At 39.9% G+C, this 6,350-nt stretch overlaps 1 pseudogene across 1 annotated transcript; it reads right to left on the bottom strand.

Moving 5' to 3' along the window:
• Positions 1-3,661: 3,661 nt before the first annotated feature.
• LOC311610099 (large ribosomal subunit protein eL14-like) lies at positions 3,662-4,327 on the bottom strand (annotated as a pseudogene). The gene has a single exon. The product of its transcript is annotated as a large ribosomal subunit protein eL14-like (transcript).
• Positions 4,328-6,350: the final 2,023 nt, after the last annotated feature.

Genomic DNA, 6,350 nt, shown 5'->3' with positions numbered 1-6,350 from the left:
CAATTCTATTTGTTACATCACTTGCTTAATAGCATACTTCACATATCCTAATATATAAAAGGCCAGGGTTATAATGACTGATCATCACTGAAGGCTGACCAACCTGGAAGTCCTTCAGTCAGCACTGGGTTGCTGTGGTGACCCAGGACCAAAAGCCTTCTGCAGTCTGGTGACCCAGGACTGCCCAGGGTCTGAGACCCAGAGAGAGAGGCAGGGTCTGATCCGTAGCCTCAGTGGCAGCTGTTGATCAGAACTTGCAGCTGTCTTTCTCTCTCTCTTCCTTTCTGTGCTTCATCAGCAGCCAGTCTTTTCTTTTCTTTTTTCTTTTTTTTCCTTTTTTTTTTTGGGGGGGTGGTGGGGGTTGCTTTTCAGTTCTTCCTCTCTGATCAGGCCCATAGATAGGCCCAGAGATGCTGACTGGCATAGGAACTGATCAATCAGAAACAAATGTGGGTGCTGTGAAGAACGAACCAATGGCTGTCTAGGAGGTGGAGCTTTTGATGCTGACTGGCATAGGACCTGACCAATCAGAGCCAAATGTGGGTGCTGTGAAGAAAAAATGGCTGCTTAGGAAGGGGAGTTTTTGACAGTGGCATAGAAACCAACGAATCCAAACTAAATTGGCCAGTAGAGGAGAGCAGTTGGGGTGAAATTAGGCCTGCAGGGGAGGGCAGTTGGGGGCAACCAGGCTGGCAAGGGAGGGCAGTTAGGGGTGATCAGGCTGGCAGGCAGGTGAGCAGTTAGGAGACAGTGGTCCCAGATTGCAAGAGGGATGTCCCTAATTGGAGAAGGTGCAGGCTGAGCTGAGGGAACCCCCATTCCATGCACAAATTTTGTGCACTGGGCCTCTAGTTGTAAACATAATACATGTTGAGAACTAAATGCAAAATTATACAATTAAACATAACTAAATCCCCATCACCTGACATCATATTTTTTTTTTTGCTTTGCTATGTCCTCATCATTCTTTCTCAACCCTCCCTGATTACACTCTGAAGTTTGTCCCTATTGTTTTGTCCTCATTTCACTAATTATCAGTTCAAATTGCTTATTAATTGTTATGTTTCTTGGGTAATATTCAGGCTTCTCAATATATTATAAATACCATAATTGAAGAGGCCATGTTGGTTTTCTTTATTATCTTAAATCCAGTATGTAGGACAGTATTTGGACTATGTAAATACCAAATAAATAAAATGGTACCTCCAAGTTTGGATATTTTAGGCACTATTTACTGACTCACTCATTAAATTATAACCTATTGATCATTTCCTGGGAAGTTGAAATATATCAGTAAATAAGACCTATAAAAAGTCCTACCTTATTGAAGTTACACTGTATAAGTGTATAATAATAAGCAATACATAAATAGTTTTATCATATGTTAAAAATCAATAAGTTATTATGGGGAAAAAAAACTAAAAGAAAATAAACTAGTATAATGGGGATTAGAAATCAGAGGCCAGGGCTCAGGGCAGGCTACTATGTTTAACAACAGAAATCCCAGGTTCATTCTTGGGCTTTGCTACTCAATAGCTCATGACCTCATTTTCTTTTCTTTTCTTTCTTTTTTTTTTAAATATATTTTATTGATTTTTCACAGAAAGGAAGGGAAAGGGATAGATAGCTAAAAACATCAGTGAGAGAGAATCATCGGCCAGCTGCCTCCTGTACACCCCCTACCGGGGATGTGCCCGCAACCAACGTACATGCCCTTGACCGGAATCAAACCTGGGACCCCTCAGTCCGCAGACCAACACTCTATCCACTGAGCCAAACCAATTTCGGCATGACCTCATTTTCTAAGATAGTTGCGCAAAGTTAGATATTTGAAGATAACTCTGAAGTACTTACAACTCTAATATTCTCTGATTCTATGTCTAAGATAAGCAACTCTCACAAAGAGGTTAACTCAATGATATTAATGACCATTGCAATCTAAGAATACAAATGGGAGTGAACCCTGGCTTTGATAATATCTGAGGAAAATACATGGTATTGTTTGAGATTCCATGCTAACTTTATTCATTACCTAGGATCTCTGCATACAAAACGTTGTTAACTAGGTCATAGACTTTCTGAAGTTATTAAAAATAATATAATGGTAAGCACCATCAACATCACTTTGCAGTAACATAAATAACGTAACATTTTGCAGTGTTACATAATATAATACCACATTATATTTATGATATTATATAATGTCAGGTACGCTTGGTTTTCTGGAAAACAAAATTGTGATATAAAAAGTGTTGGATATTCATAGTCTGGGTTTAATGTGCTGGATGTAGTGCCTGTCTACACTTTTCCAGGTGGTTCTTCAGACTACAGCTTAAGTACTTAAGGATTTCAGATATGACGAATGGCTCTTTGAAGTTGACTTTTGTATGTGCATCAGAGAAACACAAGGTGGAACATAAATAAAAACAACTCACAGAAACAAGGTTTAAGATCTGACATTTCTAAGCAGCAGGTTTCTCTGTCCTCAGGGAGATAAACAAAACTATTGAAAACCCCATTAGGTATATTTATAGCCCAGGTTTAATGTCTGGGATGTAAACTAAGGTGCCAGACTGCCAGCTACCAACTTTGGGATGGAAGAAAACAGCTTCTTGGAATGAACATTTTCATCCTTTTCTCATCAATATTCCAAAGACATGGCACCTTAATCTTTTATACAGTGCAAGGGGAGCCTTATTTCAAATTACTTTCCATGAAAAATTTTAGTTTTGGTGCGAAACGTTTTCTGGGGAAAATTCACTAACCTGTTTTCTGTTATACTTATTCTTGGATATGGGGAGAGAGGGTCAGGAAAGCTGTGTCCAAAACTCCCGGGCTCTGCAAATGGGAAAGAAACATGTGAATCAATAACTAATCCTGAAGGAAGTGTACCAATGAGCTGTCTTTGGAAGAATTACAGTTAATGTATGTGAAAGCCAAAGAATATCTGATAAGCCGTTTCAAATAACCTTGGCCGTAGGGTATATGAAATACACTTTTCCATTTAGTTGCAAGGGGTCCAACTGCTGTATGTTGCAAACTGAATGCTTGTGTCCTCCCAAAATCCATATGCTGAAACCCTAATCCCCAGTATGGCTATACTTGGAGTAAAGAAGTAATTAAGATTAAATGGGGTTATCAGGATTCATTCCGTGGGATTAGGGTCTTTATAAGAAGAAGCACCAGATATTTTTTTCCTCTTTGTCTCTCTGTCTCTCTGTCTTTCTCTCTTTGTCCTTTTCTGTCTCTGTCTGTCTATGTCTATGTCTATGTCTATGTCTATGTCTATGTCTATGTCTATGTCTATGTCTGTGTCTCTCTATCTCTATCTCTATCTCTATCTCTATCTCTATCTCTATCTCTATCTCTATCTCTATCTCTATACATCTCTCTCTCTCTTTCTCTCTGCCTGCCTCTAACTCTCTTCTTGCACACACAGATAGGGGTGAGCCCACAGTGAGGTGATACCCACCTACAAACCAGGAGAAGAGGCCTAAGAATAAGATCTACTTTGCCAGAACATTTGTCTTGGGCTGTTGGCCTCTAGAGATATAAGAAAGAAATGTGTGGTTAAGTCACACAGTATGTGATATTTTTAGTGTGTGTGTGTGTGTGTGTGTGTGTAAAAAAGAACCTTTATTATACGTTTATAAACCTTTATTATACGTTTATAGTAGCCCCTCATGTTCTCATGCTTTCTTGCCAGGTGCCTCGGGAGAAGCAGGTGCTTCTGGGCTGTGGCTTTTGGACCCCTTTGCGCTTTTGGAGGTGCTGCCTCTGGCCTGCAGGTTTCTGGGCGGGAACCTCCTGGGCTGGAGCCTTCCTGCCTGCAGTGGTCACCTTTTTTGCTGGAACCTTTGCAGTAGCTGCTGCAGCTTCAGCCTCATCTTTAGCAGCAGGTGCTGTTTTTTGGGAAAAGCTTTCAGGGAGCTGCCTTTTGAAGCTTCCCAACTTCAACCTTGATTATTCAGTTCCTCATTTCCTTTGCCTTCATTACTTTGTAACAATCAAAATATGTCATCTTGGCTTTCTTTTCTCTGCCTTCAATCTTGTTGGGCCATCTTGTGGCTGCCCATTTGGTATTGATATCTGCCTTCTCTGTGGCTTGTCAGACATACTTCTGGCGTACACTGTGTGGGAACTTAAGGAGGAAGTCAGTGAGCTGCATGCATTTGAAAGGTAAAGCCTGTCTCCTTCCTTGGCAAGGTACATCAATCAAAGCCCTGTTCTGATCAATAACATCTATGATTGTGACCCGCTTCCTGGAATGAGGCCCAAAGGAGACGTAGGCCACCCAGCCAACCTCCAGGTAGCACCTGAACACCATGCACTACATAAGGCCTACTGGGCACCATGTGAGTTTTTGGAGGCACTGCCTCTGGCCTTTCTGCACCCGTGCCTAGGCTGTGTGGTGCAGCTGCATGGCTCGTGATATTTTATTATGGCAGCCCAGGCAGATGAATAGAGTATCCTATATAATAAAAGGGAAATATGCAAATTGACTGAACAGCAGAATGACCAGTTGTTATGATACCCACTGACCACCAAGGGGCGATGCTCAACACAGGACCTGCTCCCTGGTGGTCAGTGCACTCCCACAGGGGGAGCGCCACTCAGCCACAAGCTGGCTGAAGGCTGGCGGGTGCTGCAGCAGTGGCGGGAGACTCTCCCACTTTCATGACAGCACTAAGGATGTCTGACTGTGGCTTAGGCCCTCTCCCCATGCTAAACCTTCAGTCTGACATCCCCTGAGGGCTCCCTGATGGCTAAAGGGTGCAGGCCAGGCCTAAGGAAACTCCTCCAAGCACACAAAAGTCATGCACTGGGCTTCTAGTATAATATATAGGAAGAGCAATTTGATTTCTATGTAGGCAGAACTTTCTAAGTCAGTATTCTATGGTGAAATGTACTGTTTTGATGGAACAGAGTTTGCTGTTCCTGGAGGTTAAGAAAAAGCCTTGAGTGAGTTAACTGGTATGAATGGAATTCTGACATCAACTGTATCATGGGATTAAATTGTAAAGTTCTATCCAAACTTGTGTGTAATTCTCTGGTTCTATGGGCTGAATTGGCCAAATTGAGCAGGATATATATTTACTTTAAAAAGCGTTATAAGAGAAAATAAAATAAACAGTAAAATGAAAAGCAGTGCGTTTCAATGTTGGTGAAAGAGGTGGTATTGAAAGGGATCAAGTGACACTGCAATATGAAAAGAACTATAAGATACTTGGTGATACAAGCAAGGTTGCTTGGTTTTCATTGGTTCAGTTAACAACTAACCTAATAATGGCTAGGGTAAATATGATTACTATTGCTATTACTATTTTATTTTGCTGTCTCCTAAAACCTACATTTTTTTTCTGTTTCTTTTCATTTTTTTTTAAGGGTGAGCGACTCATTTAGCTATTCAAAGCTACCCTTTAAGGAAATTATCAAGTCCCATGTATATAAGCAGATTAATCCCAAACTAGGATTCATTATAAAATCTTTCTAATAATTGTGAAACAGAAGTTATGAAATTTAAACACTGAGTCACTTCAAAGACTGAGTCAGTCAATAATAGCCTAGACATGCCAGAGCATTGCTACACTTTTTATAAATGTTTTAAAAAAATTACTAGAAATTTACCATTTATTTTCTCTTCCATCCAAATTTCTTTTTTCCAGGATTTACTATTTGCGATCATTTTCTTTGTGCTGAATTAGTATTTATCTCAGGAACCCTCTTAATATACCACGAGAAACCAACCCAGAGAATACTACTACACTATAGATTAAATTAACAGGCCAGGAATCTTGAAAAATAAGCAAAATTCACATTCAAACAAAATTTACATATTTATTAGCTCTTGTAGTTTCAACTTTTTATGAGCAAGTTTTCAGTTACTTAAAATTCTTTGCAGCTGTAATGTGACAACTTAAAAATAAAATATTTGACCTTTTGTTTGGAAAGCTGTGAATAAGAATATACCAAAACAAGACATTCCTCTCCAGAGATGTTTAACAGGCAAAGCTGGTTCGAAGGAATGTTTGGCAGAGGTTTGTACAGTCTGTCTTTGCATTGGCAGAAGCAGGCTTCAGACAACTGGCTTCTGCAGATTTTATGTGCCAAGCAAGCCTTCAGCAACCAAATGTCAAGTGTGGTGTAGAAAACTATCATGTGTACTTTTCTACCTTAGAGACTAAAATATTTATTACGATTTCATTTGTCTATGAGCAAAGCTAACTGTAGTTTTCAAAGTTTGAGTTTTTCCCTCTTTGGGATACTTATGATCTGATCCACCAGGACTATTTCAGTCACCATCTTCAATTTCAGTTTCCAATGTTTATATTCCTATTTTGCAGCTTTCT

The sequence above is a fragment of the Pipistrellus hanaki genome (genome assembly GCF_964339955.1).
Source record: "Pipistrellus hanaki genome assembly, chromosome: 1".
Lineage (NCBI taxonomy): Eukaryota > Metazoa > Chordata > Mammalia > Chiroptera > Vespertilionidae > Pipistrellus > Pipistrellus hanaki.
The sequence above is the reverse complement of the archived record's forward strand: the minus strand, read 5'-3'. Positions and strand labels throughout refer to the sequence as shown.